Source organism: Ipomoea triloba, chromosome 6, assembly GCF_003576645.1.
Source record: "Ipomoea triloba cultivar NCNSP0323 chromosome 6, ASM357664v1".
NCBI classification, from domain to species: Eukaryota; Viridiplantae; Streptophyta; class Magnoliopsida; order Solanales; family Convolvulaceae; genus Ipomoea; species Ipomoea triloba.
Window position 1 is genome coordinate 7,378,064 of NC_044921.1, and position 20,871 is coordinate 7,398,934.

Genomic DNA, 20,871 nt, shown 5'->3' on the forward strand with positions numbered 1-20,871 from the left:
TTTTGTCCAAAAAAAAAAGTCATATTTACATTTTCCTGGTATTACAGGTCACTAATAGTTAATTATGCCTTGATAACTAAATTGGCATTTTATGTATCTAATTGCAACTTTAAAAACTTCGATGGCCTATTTGACATTTTTTTCCTAAAAAAAAGTCATATTTACATTTACCTGCTATTACAGGTCACTAACAGGTAGTTATGCCTTGATGTACCAAATATACTTGTTTATGTATCTAATTGCAACTTTTAAAACTTCAATGGCCAATTTGACATATTTTGTCCAAAAAAAAAAGTCATATTTACATTTTCCTGGTATTACAGGTCACTAATAGTTAATTATGCCTTGATAACTAAATTGGCATTTTATGTATCTAATTGCAACTTTAAAAACTTCGATGGCCTATTTGACATTTTTTTCCTAAAAAAAAGTCATATTTACATTTACCTGCTATTACAGGTCACTAACAGGTAGTTATGCCTTGATGTACCAAATATACTTGTTTATGTATCTAATTGCAACTTTTAAAACTTCAATGGCCAATTTGACATATTTTGTCCAAAAAAAAAAGTCATATTTACATTTTCCTGGTATTACAGGTCACTAATAGTTAATTATGCCTTGATAACTAAATTGGCATTTTATGTATCTAATTGCAACTTTAAAAACTTCGATGGCCTATTTGACATTTTTTTCCTAAAAAAAAGTCATATTTACATTTACCTGCTATTACAGGTCACTAACAGGTAGTTATGCCTTGATGTACCAAATATACTTGTTTATGTATCTAATTGCAACTTTTAAAACTTCAATGGCCAATTTGACATATTTTTTCCAAAAAAAGTCATATTTACATTTACCGGGTAATACAGGTCACTAACAGGTAATTATGCCTTGATGAACTGAATTGAGTTGTTTATGTACTTAATTGCTACTTTAAAAACTTCAATGACCTATTTGACATATTTTTTGCAAAAAAAAAAGTCATATTTACATTTACCTGTTATTAAAGGTCACTAACAGGTAATTATGCCTTGATAAACTAAATTTACTTGTTTATGTACCTAATTGATGCCTTGATAAACTAAATTTACTTGTTTATGTACCTAATTGCAACATTAAAACTTCAATCGCCTAATTAATTTTTCAGGTAAAGTTCGATGGCATATTTGACATATTTTTTGCAAAAAAAAGTCATATTTAGATTTACTTGGTATTATTTTTTGCAAAAAAAAGTCATATTTAGATTTACTTGGTATTACATATCACTAATAGATAATTATGCCTTGATGAACTAAATTAACTAGTTTATGTACCTAATTGCAACTTTAAAAACTTTGAAGTCCTAATTAATTTTCCCGGTAAAGTTCGATGGGCTATTTAACATATATTTTCTTTTCCCGGTAAAGTTCGATGGGCTATTTAACATATATTTTCTAAAAAAAGTCATATTTACATTTTTATTTAACATATATTTTCTAAAAAAAGTCATATTTACATTTTCCTGGTATTACAGGTCACTAATAGGTAATTATGCCTTGATAAACTAAATTGGCATGTTTATATATCTAATTGCAGCCTTGATAAACTAAATTGGCATGTTTATATATCTAATTGCAACTTTGATAAACTAAATTGGCATGTTTATATATCTAATTGCAACTTTAAAAACTTCAATTGGCATGTTTATATATCTAATTGCAACTTTAAAAACTTCGATTGGCATGTTTATATATCTAATTGCAACTTTAAAAACTTCGATTCTCTATTTGACATATTTTTTCCAAAAAAAGTCATATTTACATTTACCGGGTAATACAGGTCACTAACATGTAATTATGCCTTGATGAACTAAATTGACTTGTTTATGTACTTAATTGCAACTTTAAAAACTTCAATGGCCTAATTAATTTTTCGGGTAAAGTTCGATGGCCTATTTGACATATTTTTTGCAAAAAAATTCATATTTACATTTACCTGCTATTACAGGTCACTAACAGGTAATTATGCCTTGATGAACTAAATTGACATGTTTACGTTCCTAATTGCAACTTTAAAAACTTCAATGGCCTAATTAATTTTTCGGGTAAAGTTCGATGGCCTATTTGACATATTTTTTGCAAAAAAAGTCATATTTAGATTTACCTGGTATTACAGATCACTAACAGATAATTATGCCTTGATGAACTGAATTGAGTTGTTTATGTACTTAATTGCAACTTTAAAAACTTCAATGGCCTAATTAATTTTTCGGGTAAAGTTCGATGGCCTATTTGACATATTTTTTGCAAAAAAAAGTCATATTTTCATTTACCTGTTATTACAGGTCACTAACAGGTAGTTATGCCTTGATGTACCAAATATACTTGTTTATGTATCTAATTGCAACTTCAAAAACTTCGATTGTCTATTTGACATATTTTTTCCAAAAAAAGTCATATTTACATTTACCGGGTAATACAGGTCACTAACAGATAATTATGCCTTGATTAACTGAATTGAGTTGTTTATGTACTTAATTGCAAATTTAAGAACTTCAATGATCTATTTGACATATTTTTTGCAAAAAAAAGTCATATTTTCATTTACCTGTTATTACAGGTCACTAACAGGTAATTATGCCTTGATGAACTGAATTGAGTTGTTTATGTACTTAATTGAAACTTTAAAAACTTCAATGACCTATTTGACATATTTTTTGCAAAAAACAATCATATTTACATTTACCTGTTATTACAGGTCACTAGCAGGTAATTATGCCTTGATGAACTAAATTGACTTGGTTATGGACTTAATTGCAACTTTAAAAACTTCGATTGTCTATTTGACATATTTTTTCCAAAAAAAGTCATATTTACATTTATCTGTTATTACAGGTCACTAACAGGTAATTATGCCTTGATAAACTAAATTGACTTGTTTATGTACCTAATTAAAACTTTAAAAACTTCAATGGCCTATTTGACATATTTTTTTCCAAAAAAGGTCATATTTACTTTTAACTGCTATTACAGGTCACTATCAGGTAATTATGCCTTGATAAACTAAATTGACTTGTTTATGTACCTAATTGCAACTTTAAAAACTTCAATGGCCTATTTGACATATTTATTTCCAAAAAAGGTCATATTTACATTTGCCTGCTATTACAGGTCACTAACATGTAATTATACATTGATGAACTAAATTGACATATTTGTGTATCTAATTGCAACTTTAAAATGTTCGATGGCCTATTTGACATTTTTTTCCTAAAAAAAAGTCATATTTACATTTACCTGCTATTACAGGTCACTAACAGGTAGTTATGCCTTGATGTACCAAATATACTTGTTTATGTATCTAATTGCAACTTTTAAAACTTCAATGGCCCATTTGACATATTTTTTCCAAAAAAAGTCATATTTACATTTACCGGGTAATACAGGTCACTAACATGTAATTATGCCTTGATGAACTGAATTGAGTTGTTTATGTACTTAATTGCAATTTTAAAAACTTCAATGACCTATTTGACATATTTTTTGCAAAAAACAATCATATTTACATTTACCTGTTATTACAGGTCACTAACAGGTAATTATGGCTTGATAAACTAAATTGACTTGTTTATGTTCCTAATTGCAACTTTAAAATGTTCGATGGCCTATTTGACATTTTTTTCCTAAAAAAATGTCATATTTACATTTATCTGTTATTACAGGTCACTAACAGGTAATTATGCCTTGATAAACTAAATTGACTTGTTTATGTACCTAATTAAAACTTTAAAAACTTCAATGGCCTATTTGACATATTTATTTCCAAAAAAGGTCATATTTACATTTGCCTGCTATTACAGGTCACTAACAGGTAATTATACATTGATGAACTAAATTGACATATTTGTGTATCTAATTGCAACTTTAAAATGTTCGATGGCCTATTTGACATTTTTTTCCTAAAAAAATGTCATATTTACATTTATCTGTTAATACAGGTCACTAACAGGTAATTATGCCTTGATGAACTGAATTGAGTTGTTTATGTACTTAATTGAAACTTTAAAAACTTCAATGACCTATTTGACATATTTTTTGCAAAAAAAAAAATCATATTTACATTTACCTGTTATTACAGGTCACTAACAGGTAATTATGCCTTGATAAACTAAATTGACTTGTTTATGTACCTAATTAAAACTTTAAAAACTTCAATGGCCTATTTGACATATTTTTTTCCAAAAAAGGTCATATTTACTTTTACCTGCTATTACAGGTCACTATCAGGTAATTATGCCTTGATAAACGAAATTGACTTGTTTATGTACCTAATTAAAACTTTAAAAACTTCAATGGCCTATTTGACATATTTATTTCCAAAAAAGGTCATATTTACTTTTACCTGCTATTACAGGTCACTATCAGGTAATTATGCCTTGATAAACGAAATTGACTTGTTTATGTACCTAATTAAAACTTTAAAAACTTCAATGGCCTATTTGACATATTTATTTCCAAAAAAGGTCATATTTACTTTTACCTGCTATTACAGGTCACTATCAGGTAATTATGCCTTGATAAACGAAATTGACTTGTTTATGTACCTAATTAAAACTTTAAAAACTTCAATGGCCTATTTGACATATTTATTTCCAAAAAAGGTCATATTTACTTTTACCTGCTATTACAGGTCACTATCAGGTAATTATGCCTTGATAAACGAAATTGACTTGTTTATGTACCTAATTAAAACTTTAAAAACTTCAATGGCCTATTTGACATATTTATTTCCAAAAAAGGTCATATTTACTTTTACCTGCTATTACAGGTCACTATCAGGTAATTATGCCTTGATAAACGAAATTGACTTGTTTATGTACCTAATTAAAACTTTAAAAACTTCAATGGCCTATTTGACATATTTATTTCCAAAAAAGGTCATATTTACTTTTACCTGCTATTACAGGTCACTATCAGGTAATTATGCCTTGATAAACGAAATTGACTTGTTTATGTACCTAATTAAAACTTTAAAAACTTCAATGGCCTATTTGACATATTTATTTCCAAAAAAGGTCATATTTACTTTTACCTGCTATTACAGGTCACTATCAGGTAATTATGCCTTGATAAACGAAATTGACTTGTTTATGTACCTAATTAAAACTTTAAAAACTTCAATGGCCTATTTGACATATTTATTTCCAAAAAAGGTCATATTTACTTTTACCTGCTATTACAGGTCACTATCAGGTAATTATGCCTTGATAAACTAAATTGACATGTTTATGTAACTAATTGCAACTTTAAAAACTTCAATAGCCTATTTGACATATTTTTTGCAAAAAAAAAAAAGTCATATTTACATTTGCCTGCTATTACAGGTCACTAACAGGTAATTATACATTGATGAACTAAATTGACATATTTGTGTATCTAATTGCAACTTTAAATTGTTCGATGGCCTATTGGACATATTTTTTTCCCAAAAAAAAAAAAGAAATATTTACATTTACCTGCTATTACAGGTCACTAATAGTTATTATACCTTGATGAACTAAATTGACTTGTTTATGTATCTAATTTCAACTTTTAAAACTTCAATGGCCTATTTGAGATATTTTTTCCAAAAAAAAAATTATTTTTACATTTACCTGCTATTACAGGTCACTAACAGGTAATTATGCATTGATTAACTAAATTGACATGTTTATGTACTTAATTGCATCTTTAAAAACATCAATGACCTATTTGACATAATTTTTGCAAAAAAGGTCATATTTACATTTACCTGCTATTACAAGTCACTAACAGGTAATTATGCTTTGATGAACGAAATTGACATGTTTACGTACCAAATTGCAACTTTAAAAAGTTCGAGGGCATAATTAATTTTTCAGGTAAAGTTCGATGGCCTATTTGAAATTTTTTTTTGCAAAAAAAATCATATTTAGATTTACTTGGTATTACAGGTCACTTACAGATAATTATGCCTTGATGAACTAAATTGACTTGTTTATGTACCTGCAACTTTAAAAACTTTGAAGTCCTAATTACTTTTTCAGCTAAAGTTCAATGGCATATTTAACATATTTTTTCCAAAAAAAGCCATATTTACATTTACCTGGTATTACAGGTCACAAACAGGTAATTATTCTTTGATGAACTAAATTGACATGTTTATGTATCTAATTGCAACTTTTAAAATTTCGATGGCCTATTTGACATATTTTTTCCAAAAAAAGTCATATTTACATTTACCGGGTAATACAGGTCACTAACANCTATTTGACATATTTTTTCCAAAAAAAGTCATATTTACATTTACCGGGTAATACAGGTCACTAACAGCTAATTATGCCTTGATTAACTGAATTGAGTTGTTTATGTACTTAATTGCAACTTTAACAACTTCAATGACCTATTTGACATATTTTTTGTAAAAAAAAGTCATATTTTCATTTACCTGTTATTACAGGTCACTAACAGGTAATTATGCCTTGATAAACTAAACTGACTTGTTTATGTACCTAATTGCAACTTTAAAAACTTCAATGGCCTCTTTGACATATTTTTTTCCGAAAAAGGTCATATTTACTTTTACCTGCTATTACAGGTCACTAACAGGTAGTTATGCCTTGATGTACCAAATATACTTGTTTATGTATCTAATTGCAACTTTAAAAACATTGATTGTCTATTTGACATATTTTTTCCAAAAAAAATCATATTTACATTTACCGGGTAATACAGGTCACTAACATGTAATTATGCCTTGATGAACTGAATTGAGTTGTTTATGTACTTAATTGCAATTTTAAAAACTTCAATGACCTATTTGACATATTTTTTGCAAAAAACAATCATATTTACATTTACCTGTTATTACAGGTCACTAACAGGTAATTATGCCCTGATAAACTAAATTGACTTGTTTATGTTCCTAATTGCAACTTTAAAATGTTCGATGGCCTATTTGACATTTTTTTCCTAAAAAAAATGTCATATTTACATTTATCTGTTATTACAGGTCACTAACAGATAATTATGCCTTGATAAACTAAATTGACTTGTTTATGTTCCTAATTGCAACTATAAAATGTTCGATGGCCTATTTGACATTTTTTTCCTAAAAAAAATGTCATATTTACATTTATCTGTTATTACAGGTCACTAACAGATAATTATGCCTTGATAAACTAAATTGACTTGTTTATGTTCCTAATTGCAACTATAAAATGTTCGATGGCCTATTTGACATTTTTTTCCTAAAAAAATGTAATATTTACATTTACCTGCTATTACAGGTTACTAACATGTAATTATGCCTTGATATACTGAATATACTTGTTTATGTATCTAATTGCAACTTTTAAAACTTCAATGGCCAATTTGACATATTTTTTCCAAAAAAAGTCATATTTACATTTTCCTGGTATTACAGGTCACTAACAGGTAATTATGCCTTGATAAACAAAATTGGCATGTTTATGTATCTAATTGCAACTTTTAAAACTTCAATGGCCAATTTGACATATTTTTTCCAAAAAAAGTCATATTTACATTTTCCTGGTATTACAGGTCACTAACAGATAATTATGTCTTTGTAAATTAAATTGGCATTTTATATATCTAATTGCAACTTTAAAAACTTTGATTGTCTATTTGACATATTTTTTCCAAAAAAAGTCATATTTACATTTATCTGTTAATACAGGTCACTAACAGATAATTATGTCTTTGTAAATTAAATTGGCATTTTATATATCTAATTGCAACTTTAAAAACTTTGATTGTCTATTTGACATATTTTTTCCAAAAAAAGTCATATTTACATTTATCTGTTAATACAGGTCACTAACAGATAATTATGCCTTGATGAACTGAATTGAGTTGTTTATGTACTTAATTGCAACTTTAAAAACTTCAATGACCTATTTGACATATTTTTTGCAAAAAAAAAAATCATATTTACATTTACGTGTTATTACAGGTCACTAACAGATAATTATGCCTTGATGAACTGAATTGAGTTGTTTATGTACTTAATTGCAACTTTAAAAACTTCAATGACCTATTTGACATATTTTTTGCAAAAAAAAAAATCATATTTACATTTACCTGTTATTACAGGCCACTAACAGATAATTATGCCTTGATAAACTAAATTGACTTGTTTATGTACCTAATTAAAACTTTAAAAACTTCAATGGCCTATTTGACATATTTTTTGCAAAAAAAAAAGTCATATTTACATTTTCCTGGTATTACAGGTCACTAACAGCTAATTATGCCTTGATGAACTGAATTGAGTTGTTTATGTACTTAATTGCAACTTTAAAAACTTCGATTGTCTATTTGACATATTTTTTCCAAAAAAAGTAATATTTACATTTACCGGGTAATACAGGTCACTAACAGGTAGTTATGCCTTGATGTACCAAATATACTTGTTTATGTATCTAATTGCAACTTTAAAATGTTCGATGGCCTATTTGACATTTTTTTCCTAAAAAAAAGTCATATTTACATTTACCTGCTATTCCAGGTCACTAACAGGTAGTTATGCCTTGATGTACCAAATATACTTGTTTATGTATCTAATTGCAACTTTTAAAACTTCAATGGCCAATTTGACATATTTTTTCCAAAAAAAAAAGTCATATTTACATTTTCCTGGTATTACAGGTCACTAATAGTTAATTATGCCTTGATAACTAAATTGACATGTTTATGTATCTAATTGGAACTTTAAAAACTTCGATTGTCTATTTGACATATTTTTTCCAAAAAAAGTAATATTTACATTTACCGGGTAATACAGGTCACTAACAGGTAATTATGCCTTGATGAACTGAATTGAGTTGTTTATGTGTTTAATTGCTACTTTAAAAACTTCAATGACCTATTTGACATATTTTTTGCAAAACAAAAGTCATATTTACATTTACCTGTTATTAAAGGTCACTAACAGGTAATTATGACTTGATAAACTAAATTTACTTGTTTATGTACCTAATTGCAACATTAAAAACTTCAATCGCCTAATTAATTTTTCAGGTAAAGTTCGATGGCATATTTGACATATTTTTTGCAAAAAAAAGTCATATTTAGATTTACTTGGTATTACATATCACTAATAGATAATTATGCCTTGATGAACTAAATTGACATGTTTATGTATCTAATTGCAACTTTTAAAATTTCGATGGCCTATTTGATATATTTTTTCAAAAAAAAGTCATATTTACATTTACCTGTTATTACAGGTCACTAATAGGTAATTATGCCTTGATAAACTAAATTGGCATGTTTATATATCTAATTGCAACTTTAAAAACTTCGATTGTCTATTTGACATATTTTTTCCAAAAAAAGTCATAGTTACATTTACCGGGTAATACAGGTCACTAACAGGTAATTATGCCTTGATGAACTGAATTGAGTTGTTTATGTACTTAACTGCAAATTTAAAAACTTCAATGACCTATTTGACATATTTTTTGCAAAAAAAAGTCATATTTACATTTACCTGTTATTACAGGTCACTAACAGATAATTCTGCCTTGATAAACTAAATTGACTTGTTTATGTACCTAATTGCAACTTTAAAAACTTCAATCGCCTATTTGACATATTTTTTTTCCAAAAAAGGTCATATTTACATTTGCATGCTATTACAGGTCACTAACAGGTAAGTATGCCTTGATGAACTAAATTAACTTGTTTATATATCTAATTGTAACATTAAAAACTTCAATGGCTTATTTGACATATTTGTTCCAAAAAAAAATAAGATTTACGTTTACGTGCTATTACAGGTCACTAACAGCTAATTATGCCTTGATGAACTAAATTGACATGTTTATGTAACTAATTGCAACTTTAAAAACTTCAATAGCCTATTTGACATATTTTTTGCAAAAAAAAAAAGTCATATTTACATTTGCCTGCTATTACAGGTCAATAACAGGTAATTATACATTGATGAACTAAATTGACATATTTGTGTATCTAATTGCAACTTTAAATTGTTCGATGGCCTATTGGACATATTTTTTTCCCAAAAAAAAAAAAGAAATATTTACATTTACCTGCTATTACAGGTCACTAATAGTTATTATACCTTGATGAACTAAATTGACTTGTTTATGTATCTAATTGCAACTTTTAAAACTTCAGTGGCCTATTTGAGATATTTTTTCCAAAAAAAAAATTACTTTTACATTTACCTGCTATTACAGGTCACTAACAGGTAATTATGCATTGATTAACTAAATTGACATGTTTATGTACTTAATTGCAACTTTAAAAACATCAATGACCTATTTGACATATTTTTTGCAAAAAAGGTCATATTTACATTTACCTGCTATTACAAGTCACTAATAGGTAATTATGCTTTGATGAACGAAATTGACATGTTTACGTACCAAATTGCAACTTTAAAAAGTTCGAGGGCATAATTAATTTTTCAGGTAAAGTTCGATGGCCTATTTGAAATTTTTTTTTGCAAAAAAAATCATATTTAGATTTACTTGGTATTACAGGTCACTTACAGATAATTATGCCTTGATGAACTAAATTGACTTGTTTATGTACCTGCAACTTTAAAAACTTTGAAGTCCTAATTAATTTTTCAGGTAAAGTTCAATGGCATATTTAACATATTTTTTCCAAAAAAAGCCATATTTACATTTACCTGGTATTACAGGTCACAAACAGGTAATTATTCTTTGATGAACTAAATTGACATGTTTATGTATCTAATTGCAACTTTTAAAATTTCGATGGCCTATTTGACATATTTTTTCCAAAAAAAGTCATATTTACATTTACCGGGTAATACAGGTCACTAACATGTAATTATGCCTTGATGAACTAAATTGACTTGTTTATGTACTTAATTGCAACTTTAAAAACTTCAATGGCCTATTTGACATATTTTTTTCCAAAAAAGGTCATATTTACATTTACCTACTATTACAGGTCACTAACAGGTAATTATGCATTGATAAACTAAATTGACATATTTATGTATCTAATTGCAACTTTAAAATGTTCGATGGCCTATTTGACATTTTTTTCTTACAAAAAAGTCATATTTACATTTACCTGCTATTACAGGTCACTAACAGGTAATTATGCCTTGATTTACTAAATATACTTGTTTATGTATCTAATTGCAACTTTTAAAACTTCAATGGCCAATTTGACATATTTTTTCCAAAAAAAGACATATTTACATTTTCCTGGTATTACAGGTCACTAATAGTTAATTATGCCTTGATAACTAAATTGGCATTTTATGTATCTAATTGCAACTTTAAAAACTTCGATTGTCTATTTGACATATTTTTTCCAAAAAAAGTCATATTTACATTTACCGGGTAATACAGGTCACTAACAGGTAATAATGCCTTGATGAACTAAATTGACATGTTTATGTACTTAATTGCAACTTTAGAAACTTCAATGGCCTCTTTGACATATTTTTTGCACAAAAAATTCATATTTACATTTACCTGCTATTTCGGGTCTCTAGCAGGTAATTATGCCTTGATGTACTAAATTGACATGTTTATTTATCTAATTGCAACTTTAAAATGTTCGATGACCTATTTGACATATTTTTTCCAAAAAATTGTTATATTTACAGTTACCTGCTATTACAGATCACTAACAGGTAAGTATGCCTTGATGAACTAAATTAACTTGTTTATATATCTAATTGTAACATTAAAAACTTCAATGGCTTATTTGACATATTTTTTCCATAAAAAAAAATAATATTTACGGTTACCTGCTATTACAGGTCACTAACAGCTAATTATGTCTTGATGAACTAAATTGACATGTTTATGTAACTAATTGCAACTTTAAAAACTTCAATAGCCTATTTGACATATTTTTTGCAAAAAAAAAAGTCATATTTACATTTGCCTGCTATTACAGGTCACTAACAGGTAATTATACATTGATGAACTAAATTGACATATTTGTGTATCTAATTGCAACTTTAAATTGTTCGATGGCCTATTTGACATATTTTTTTCCCAAAAAAAAAAGAAATATTTACATTTACCTGCTATTACAGGTCACTAACAGGTAATTATACCTTGATGAACTAAATTGACTTGTTTATGTATCTAATTGCAACTTTTAAAACTTCAATGGCCTATTTGAGATATTTTTTCCAAAAAAAAAAATTATTTTTACATCTACCTGCTATTACAGGTTACTAACAGGTAATTATGCCTTGATTAACTAAATTGACATGTTTATGTACTTAATTGCAACTTTAAAAACATCAATGACCTATTTGACATATTTTTTGCAAAAAAAGCCATATTTACATTTACCTGGTATTACAGGTCACTAACAGGTAATTATTCCTTGATGAACTAAATTGACATGTTTATGTATCTAATTGCAACTTTTAAAATTTCGATGGCCTATTTGATATATTTTTTCCAAAAAAAGTCATATTTACATTTACCGGGTAATACAGGTCACTGACATGTAATTATGCCTTGATGAAGTAAATTGACTTGTTTATGTACTTAATTGCAACTTTAAAAACTTCAATGGCCTATTTGACATATTTTTGCAAAAAAAGTCATATTTACATTTACCTGCTATTACAGGTCACTAACAGGTAATTATGCCTTGATAAACTAAATTGACATGTTTATTTACCTAATTGCAACTTTAAAAAACTAAATTGACATGTTTATTTACCTAATTGCAACTTTAAAAAGTTTGAGTGACATGTTTATTTACCTAATTGCAACTTTAAAAAGTTTGAGGGCCTAATTAATTTTTAAGGTAAAGTTCGATGTCCTATTTGACATATTTTTTTCAAAAAAAAAAAAGTTATATTTCGATTTACCTGGTATTACAGGTCACTAATAAATAATTATGCATTGATGAACTAAATTGACATGTTTATGTATCTAATTGCAATTTTAAAAAGTTTGAAGGCCTAATTAATTTTTCAGGTAAAGTTTAATGGCCTATTTGACATATTTTTTGCAAAAAAAAAGTCATATTTACATTTACCTGCTATTACAGGTCACTAACAGGTAATTATGCCTTGATGAACTAAATAAAGATCTTTATTTATCTAATTGCAACTTTGAAAAGTTTGAGGACCTAATTAGTTTTTTAGGTAAAGTTCGATGGCCTATTTGACATCTTTTATGCCAAAAAAGTCATATTTACATTTACCTGGTATTACATGTGACTAACAGGTAATTATGCTTTGATGATCTAAATCGGTTTGTTTATGTACCTAATTGCAACTTTAAAAAGTTTGAGGGCCTAATTAATTTTTCAGGTAAAGATCGATGGCCTATTTGACATATTTTTTTGCAAAAAAAATAATAAAAATTCATATTTACATTTATCTGATATTACTGGTCACTAACATGTAATTATGCATTGATGAACTAAATAGACATGTTTATGTATCTAATTGCAACTTTGAAAAGTTTGATGACCTAATTAGTTTTTTAGGTAACGTTCGATGGCCTATTTGACATCTTTTATGCCAAAAAAGTTATATTTACATTTACCTGGTATTACTGGCCACTAACAGGTAATTCTGCCTTGATGAACTAAATTGACATGTTTTTGTATCTAATTGTACCTTTAAAAAGTTTGAGGGCCTAATTAATTTTCATGTAAATTTCGATGGCCTATTTTACATATTTTATGCCAAAAAAGTCATATTTACATTTACCTGGTATTACAGGTCACTAACAGGTAATTATGCCTTGATGAACTAAATTGACATGTTTATGTATCTAATTGCAACTTTAAAAAGTTTGAGGGCCTAATTAATTTTCAGGTAAATTTTGATGGCCTATTTGACATATTTTATGCCAAAAAAGTCATATTTACATTTACCTGGTGTTACAGGTTACTAACAGGTAATTATGCCTTGATGAACTAAATTGACATGTTTATGTATATAAATTATAACATCAAATATTATATAGTGCAATTGAAGATATGTTTTAGATCGATTATGTTTTCTAATGCTATCCTTGTTTGAATTTTAACAAATAATTGCTTAATTAATAGCTAATGTGTAGATGTACGCATGCAGTGTTGGAACTTTAGATATTTTATAATTCATTGTTTATGATTTTTATAAATTAGGCAAATATACTTGTTTTCTAGTAACTCAGTTATAGTATTCAATTGCTATTCTAATTCATGTGTATGGAAGATATATTTTTGTGTAGATATATTGCATATTTTCCATCTTAGAAAAAAACATAATATCACTGGTTGTATTACACATTATTGAAAACCTCTTTGTAAAATACATTGGTAGTTGCAACACAATCTTGTCCATCATCGTCTAGAACTAATTAACACTTTCAGGCTATCAGGATGGGTGACTCGAGAAAAAGCCATGTACAATTGACCATGATTAAAAACTAGTTACTATATTTTAATTTACAATTGTATTACGAATATGAATTGTATTACCATATTTTACAATATTACGCAAACCTTAATAATATAGGAGTGTTTTGGGCAGGAAGTTAAAGTTGAGGATATTGTTTTTATTAATAGTATAGATTGCATTGCAGGGAAAATATATGTACTGTATTATTACAGTTAGTAGTTTTAATCTAGAATTGTATTACAAATAAGAACGTAGGTAATAATATATTTTATTAGGAATTGTGTTACTATATTTTAATTTACAATTGTATTACGAATAGGAATTGTATTATCATATTTTACAATATTACGCAAACCTTAACAGTATAGGAGTGTTTTAGGCCGGAAGTTAAAGTTGAGGATATTGTTTTTATTAATAGTATAGTATAGATAGATTGCATTGCAATGAAATATATGTACTGTATTATTACGATTAGTAATTTTAATCTAGAATTGTATTACGAATAAGAACGTAGGTAATAATATATTTTGTTAGGAATTGTATTACTATATTTTAATTTACAATTGTATTATGAATAGAAATTGTATTACCATATTTTACAATATTACGCAAATATTAACAGTATAGGAGTGTTTTGGGCGGGAAGTTAAAGTTGAGGATATTGATTTTATTAATAGTATAGAGTATAGATACCACTGAAAAATGTTTATGGTAATTAATTATTATGATAGTATATTTATATTTTATAGATTAATACATATACGTGCATTAATGTAATACCACTTAAAATTGTTTATGGTAATTAATTATTATGATAATATATTTGTATTTCATATAGATTAATACATATACATGCATTAATGTAATACCACTGACAAATGTATATGGTATAGATTTATTTATTTATTTATTATGGTAGAATAATAATCTATATCTATATCTATATAATAATATATAAAAAAATATATTAGTTATAATTGTATGGAATTCTATTAATTATAATTTAATTCCATATATATTACTCCGTATATTCCAATACCTATTTGTTTACAATTCTATTTATTTATTACCAAATTAGCAATTATTACCAAAAGATATGTTATTATTATGTTAATGGTGAAAACATATGAATGGTAATCAAATGAATTACCAATTACCCATTATTACCAATCTATACTATATATAAAAACAATATCCTCCTCCCAAATTTTCCCGCCCAATTATAGGGGCATTTTAGTAATTATATATATTATTAATATTAATTATATATATTATTCCTAAATCCTATCTTAATAACTACGTACATATGATAGTAGGGTAGGCTTCATATGAGACAACTCATTTAGATGAGAAATAGGACATAATCTTGGCCATAGGATGTAATTAATTAATGATTGAGATTGGGTAGCAATTTTTGGAAGACGCTAACTTAATAATTTGTTGATTTTATAAAATAAATGAATAAGGCTCAAATTGGCCACTAAATGTAACTTGAAAGTGTAACTAGGCCACTGAACGAAAAAATTGTGCAATTAGGCCACTGAACACTTCAAATGCATGCAATTTCACCTGATAGCAGGTTACCTTCTATTTCATCAGGTTGCCTGCTTACATAGATGGTGAGTTGACATTTTAAAATATTTTTTAATAATAAAATTTAAAATTAAAATTTAAAATAAAAAAATAATATTAAAAAATATTAATATTAAAAAAATTAAAAATTAATATTAAAAATATTTAAAAATTAATTTTTTTAATTTTAATTTTTATTTTTAATATTTATTAAATAATGAACTTTAAAAATAAAAATTAATTAAAAATATTAAAATATTAATATTAAAAAATATTTAAAAAATTAATAGTAAAAATATTAAAATTAATATTTAAAAATTAATATTTTTTTAATTTTTAATTTTTACTTTTTTTTATATTTATTATTAAAAAATTATTTTAAAATGCCACATCACCATCCATGTAAGCAGCCAACATGATGAAATAGAAGGTAACCTGCTATCAGGTGAAATTGCATGCATTTGGAGTGTTCATTGGCCTAATTGCACATTTTTTTTCGTTCAGTGGCCTAATTGCATTTTCAGGTTAATTTCAGTGGCCAATTTGAACCTTATTCCTAAAATAAAAGGCAATATAAGGACAAAGATGTAACAGTGTGTGCGTGTGTGGTTCCAGAACTTTGGTAACCCCCGACTTTCCCTCTCCCCGCTCCGTCAAATTCGTGCAATCAAGCTCCATTCCAAATCCATCTGCAAATGGCGTTGTGCAAGGCATCCTACGGAGAAGCATGGCTGGATCGAGACACCGAGAGAAACAACGAAGTGGAGCGAGGTCGCGTGTTGGAAGGAGAGGTATTGCTTTTCTTTTTCTTGTTTTATTTTATTTTATTTTTTTTTTTTTTTTGTATTGGCAAAGGGGAATACGGAACCCAGGCTAGGGTTTCGTTTCAGACACATGCACACACTCCGTTCTAGCTTTTCGGTAGAAGGCAGTAGGTAGACGTATTGGGTACTGACGAATGCAGACATCCAGGCTAAGATCGATTTGAATGGCGTATTGGGTTTTACACAAAATTGGATTTTTGAGTTAGGGTTGTTAGACGACTGTAGATAGACAGCAGTGGTGGGTGTAACGTAGGCAGACAACGAGTAGTAGGAGGTATAGAAACGAACAAATATGGCTATATAGGTAGAAGGTTTGAGAGTGATACTTTTTGCAAACGTATAGCTTACTTATTTGCATAGGTAGAAGGTTTGGGTGTTAAATTTGAAGTAAAAATGCATGTTTGAAAACAAATGTATTGTGAATGTGTGTGCACTCTTTATACTAATGTGTGCAAGGTATGTGTTCCTGGTGTTTATAAAGACAAAAGCAGTAGCTTTTTTCTTAAAATGTATTGAGAATGTGTGTCTGCGTGTTGACATATTTTGTTTATATTTATGAGTTTTTGTTATTTGAAATGCAAACTAATGTGCACGACAGTATGTGCATATCTAAGTTCTACAGTGTGCATACGTGTGAAACACCTTAGTGGTTGGTAGTTCTTTGGGTTTGTTAGAATGTTGTATATAATTTGAGCAGTAATACGCTTTGTGATATCATGTTGTGTTTAAATGCAAAATAGAGGTAGGGACTGACTAGTTTTTTTTTACTTCAATCCTAACCAGTTTTTTCAGCACCGGTGAATTTATTATTTGTTTGTTTAAAAGTGCACATAGTGCTTTGTTCGGGTGTGTGGGAGGTTGTTAGTGGTATCTTGAATCTACTGGTATGTATGTATGCACGTCCATACATAATTAAAGAGGTTTTGGTTTCCACTGCGCAGGTAAGAAACGCCGGGTGTCTCACCAACACCTTCAGGTTGCACACACTAACGGGGAAGATGATGATTTTGTGAGCTCGCCAAGAGGATTGATACAAAGGGTACAAGCTGATCAAGCATGCAGTGTCCCATAGTATGAGTTAACCAAAGAAAAGTGCGCCTGATTCCCCAATATGATCACTCGTGTGACCGGCAAACCACTAGTGGACGCATTGAAGGACTTGAATGCAAGGCAGCTAAATGCAGCAAAAACAATAGGGTTCTAGGACATGCTCAACCTGAAAGTAATGGAAACACCTAAGAGGCTCGAAAATTGGCTGCTAAACAACTTTGACCCAACGATAATGACACTACGAATGGAGAATGAGAAGGTGTTGCCGATGGGTGAAGAATAGGTGCACACAGTATTTGGACTGCCCCAAGGCGGAGATGAAGTTACTAATCGAGGCAGAGATGAATGATACTTTTTTTGTGAATGTCACTTCAAGAGTTAATTACCGTTTTGGTCCCTCAACTATAGCGAAAGTAACGAATTGGTCCTCGGCTTTCCTTTTTGGCCGATTAAATCCTCAAGTATTGAATTTTTGACCGATGTGGTCCTCCGTCAAATGGGCTGTTAAGTGGCCGTCCAAGCTAGGGGCATAAAAGTCACTTCAGTCTCCACCTTCCCACCGGTTGTTAGTTATATACGCCTTCTTCCCAGTTGCTTCCCACTGCGTCTTCCATCCCTATGCCCTAATTTAATTTACCCATTTCGTAAATTGATCTAGTCTTCAACAGCGAGAGGGAATTATCATGCAATCTGCGGTGAATACTAATAGCGAGTGGAGTCAAAATTCATCAAGAAGTTGTTCAACGGCGATTCCGATTTGTCAATGTAGCCAACCTTTGCAGCTTCGAACGTTGTGGACGAACGATAATCCGGGCAGGAGGTTTTGGGTTTGTACGAAGGATAGGGTTAGTACTTCTCCCTTGTAATCATTTGATTTTTCTTGTTTTTTTTCTTTGTTTTGATTATGAATCGGATTTTGATTCAGGGAATGAGTGTTGGTGGGTGTGGATTTGTAAGCTGGTATGACCCACCAATGTGTTCAAGATCAAAGTCAATAATTCCCGGATTGTTACGAAGGTTAAATCGGAACGATGAAGAAATTGAGAGACTGCAATTGAAATTAAGAGCTACTGCTAGTAGGGATAAGAAATCTAAATTGAATTGTCCATGTAGAGTTGTAATGGTTTGGTTTCTACTGTCAATGATGTTTGTGATGTGGTATTATTTCAAATGTACATGTGGTGGCAGTGTGAAAGTGGTGAAAAGGCTCCCTATTGCTTAGGCATTTTCTAAAAGAGCTAAAAATGTAATGTACTGCAATGGTGTTGGTATCCTCAAATTATGTAATGTTGTTTGCTCATTTAATGAAATAGTGCTTGGTGTTATTCATTTGATACAGTATATGTAAATAGCATAAAGGAAAGCAAATTCATTCACAAAACATTCTTGATTCCCAAATGACCATTGGTTTTGGCTAGTAGGTTTTGTTTGTTTGCCACAAAACAGACACATTCTAAACCCAAAAAAAAAAACCATAAATCATTGTTCACAACTTAAGATCTGTCAATCTAATTCAATTGCAGAAGACATGTCATTCTTGAACTTCATAATGTTGGAAGATCTTGTCCTGTAAGTCTTTGCCACTGTAGTTCTTGACTTAGTGAGTCCAAGTGACTTTGTTTCCTTTGATTTGTGCTTTCTTTTTGTTGACTTTTGTTCCTGCTGCTGGTGTGATGTGTTATCCATTTCCTCAAACTGTAATTGACCTATACAAAGTAAATTACCAAGTAATTGTAAGTAGGCTGAACAGAGAAATGAGACCGACATTTACAAATTCTAAACAACATAGAATACTTGATGGTATGATCTCCATTTGAGTAGTATCAACTGCCATGTTCTGAGCATTGGTTAGAGAATTTGCAATAATATTGTCTCCAACATTCAATAATGGATCAACTACATGGGAATACAGGAACCAATTAGTAAATATAATTGCACTTTGAGTACAGATTTCATAGTAAAATGGTAGTATGTAATTACCTCTAACAGAATGAACACCTATATTTGGAATTCCTAAGATTGGACAGTCAAAGAGTCTAAGTAGCTCATCATCTGTAAGTTCTTCACATGGTTGAGTATTGACTGGAATTTCCTCTGCCACAGCCTCTCTCTACAATGGCATAAGTCAATAGATTGCATTGATACTTATTTAAGTGAACTTATATATGAATAATGAGTTAAGTATATTACCTGGCCTCCCTGTGCATTCCCAACAATATGTTCTGCCATAACTTGTTCAGACTGGACATTTAGATCTGCCATAACTTGTTCATTCCCAACTTGATCTGCCACAACGTGTTCAGCCACAACCTGTTCAGCCATAACCTGTTCAGCCACAACCTGTTCTCCCTAGTATGACAATGAAAATAAGTAATTATTGATATCTATCTGACTTGCATATCTACATGAATTTATATCATCAGTTAATTATATTACCTGCACTGCCCTTGCATTCTGTGCTAGCTGAGGACACCTCCTACGATTATGGCCTTTTTGTTTGCATTTGGAACAGTGCAGACTGACAACTTTTCTACTCAGATGTGTTTCTGACCTTTTTGATTCATCAGCTGATTTCTTCCTGAGCTTCTTTGGCCTCCCTATTTTGGCAGTGTATAGTGGGGAAGTGGAGGTAGTTTAGTACTAACTGGCCAATCATGAGACCCAGCCATTGGGTGAATACAACCAACATAAGTGTTCAGATATGTTTCAATCCTGTAACATGATTCTACATAGTCATAAACTGACAATTTCTTCATCCAAATGGCAGATATGACATGCCTACATGGTATGCCTGTCAGTTCCCACTTTCTACAAGAACATGTCTTTGCATTGAGATCCACTTGGTGTTGGTCATAAGGTCCTTTTACCTCAAACAAGTGTTCATCGCTTTGATAAGCCCAATATCCTCCTGCTTGTTTTTCAGACACTTCTAGTTTTTTTGCTATGACTGGACATAACAGTCCTGACCATTTACTAGCTTGTTTTCTGCACTCAAACAACCTAACCATCACTTGTTTTCTGA

The 20,871-nt window shown here is 29.3% G+C and overlaps 1 long non-coding RNA gene across 1 annotated transcript; it reads left to right on the forward strand.

Moving 5' to 3' along the window:
* The first annotated feature begins 16,598 nt into the window (after positions 1–16,598).
* On the forward strand, positions 16,599–19,178 carry LOC116022934. The gene is made up of 3 exons (XR_004099316.1): positions 16,599–16,766; positions 17,741–18,694; positions 18,775–19,178. It is a non-coding gene; the product is annotated as an uncharacterized LOC116022934 (long non-coding RNA).
* Positions 19,179–20,871: the final 1,693 nt, after the last annotated feature.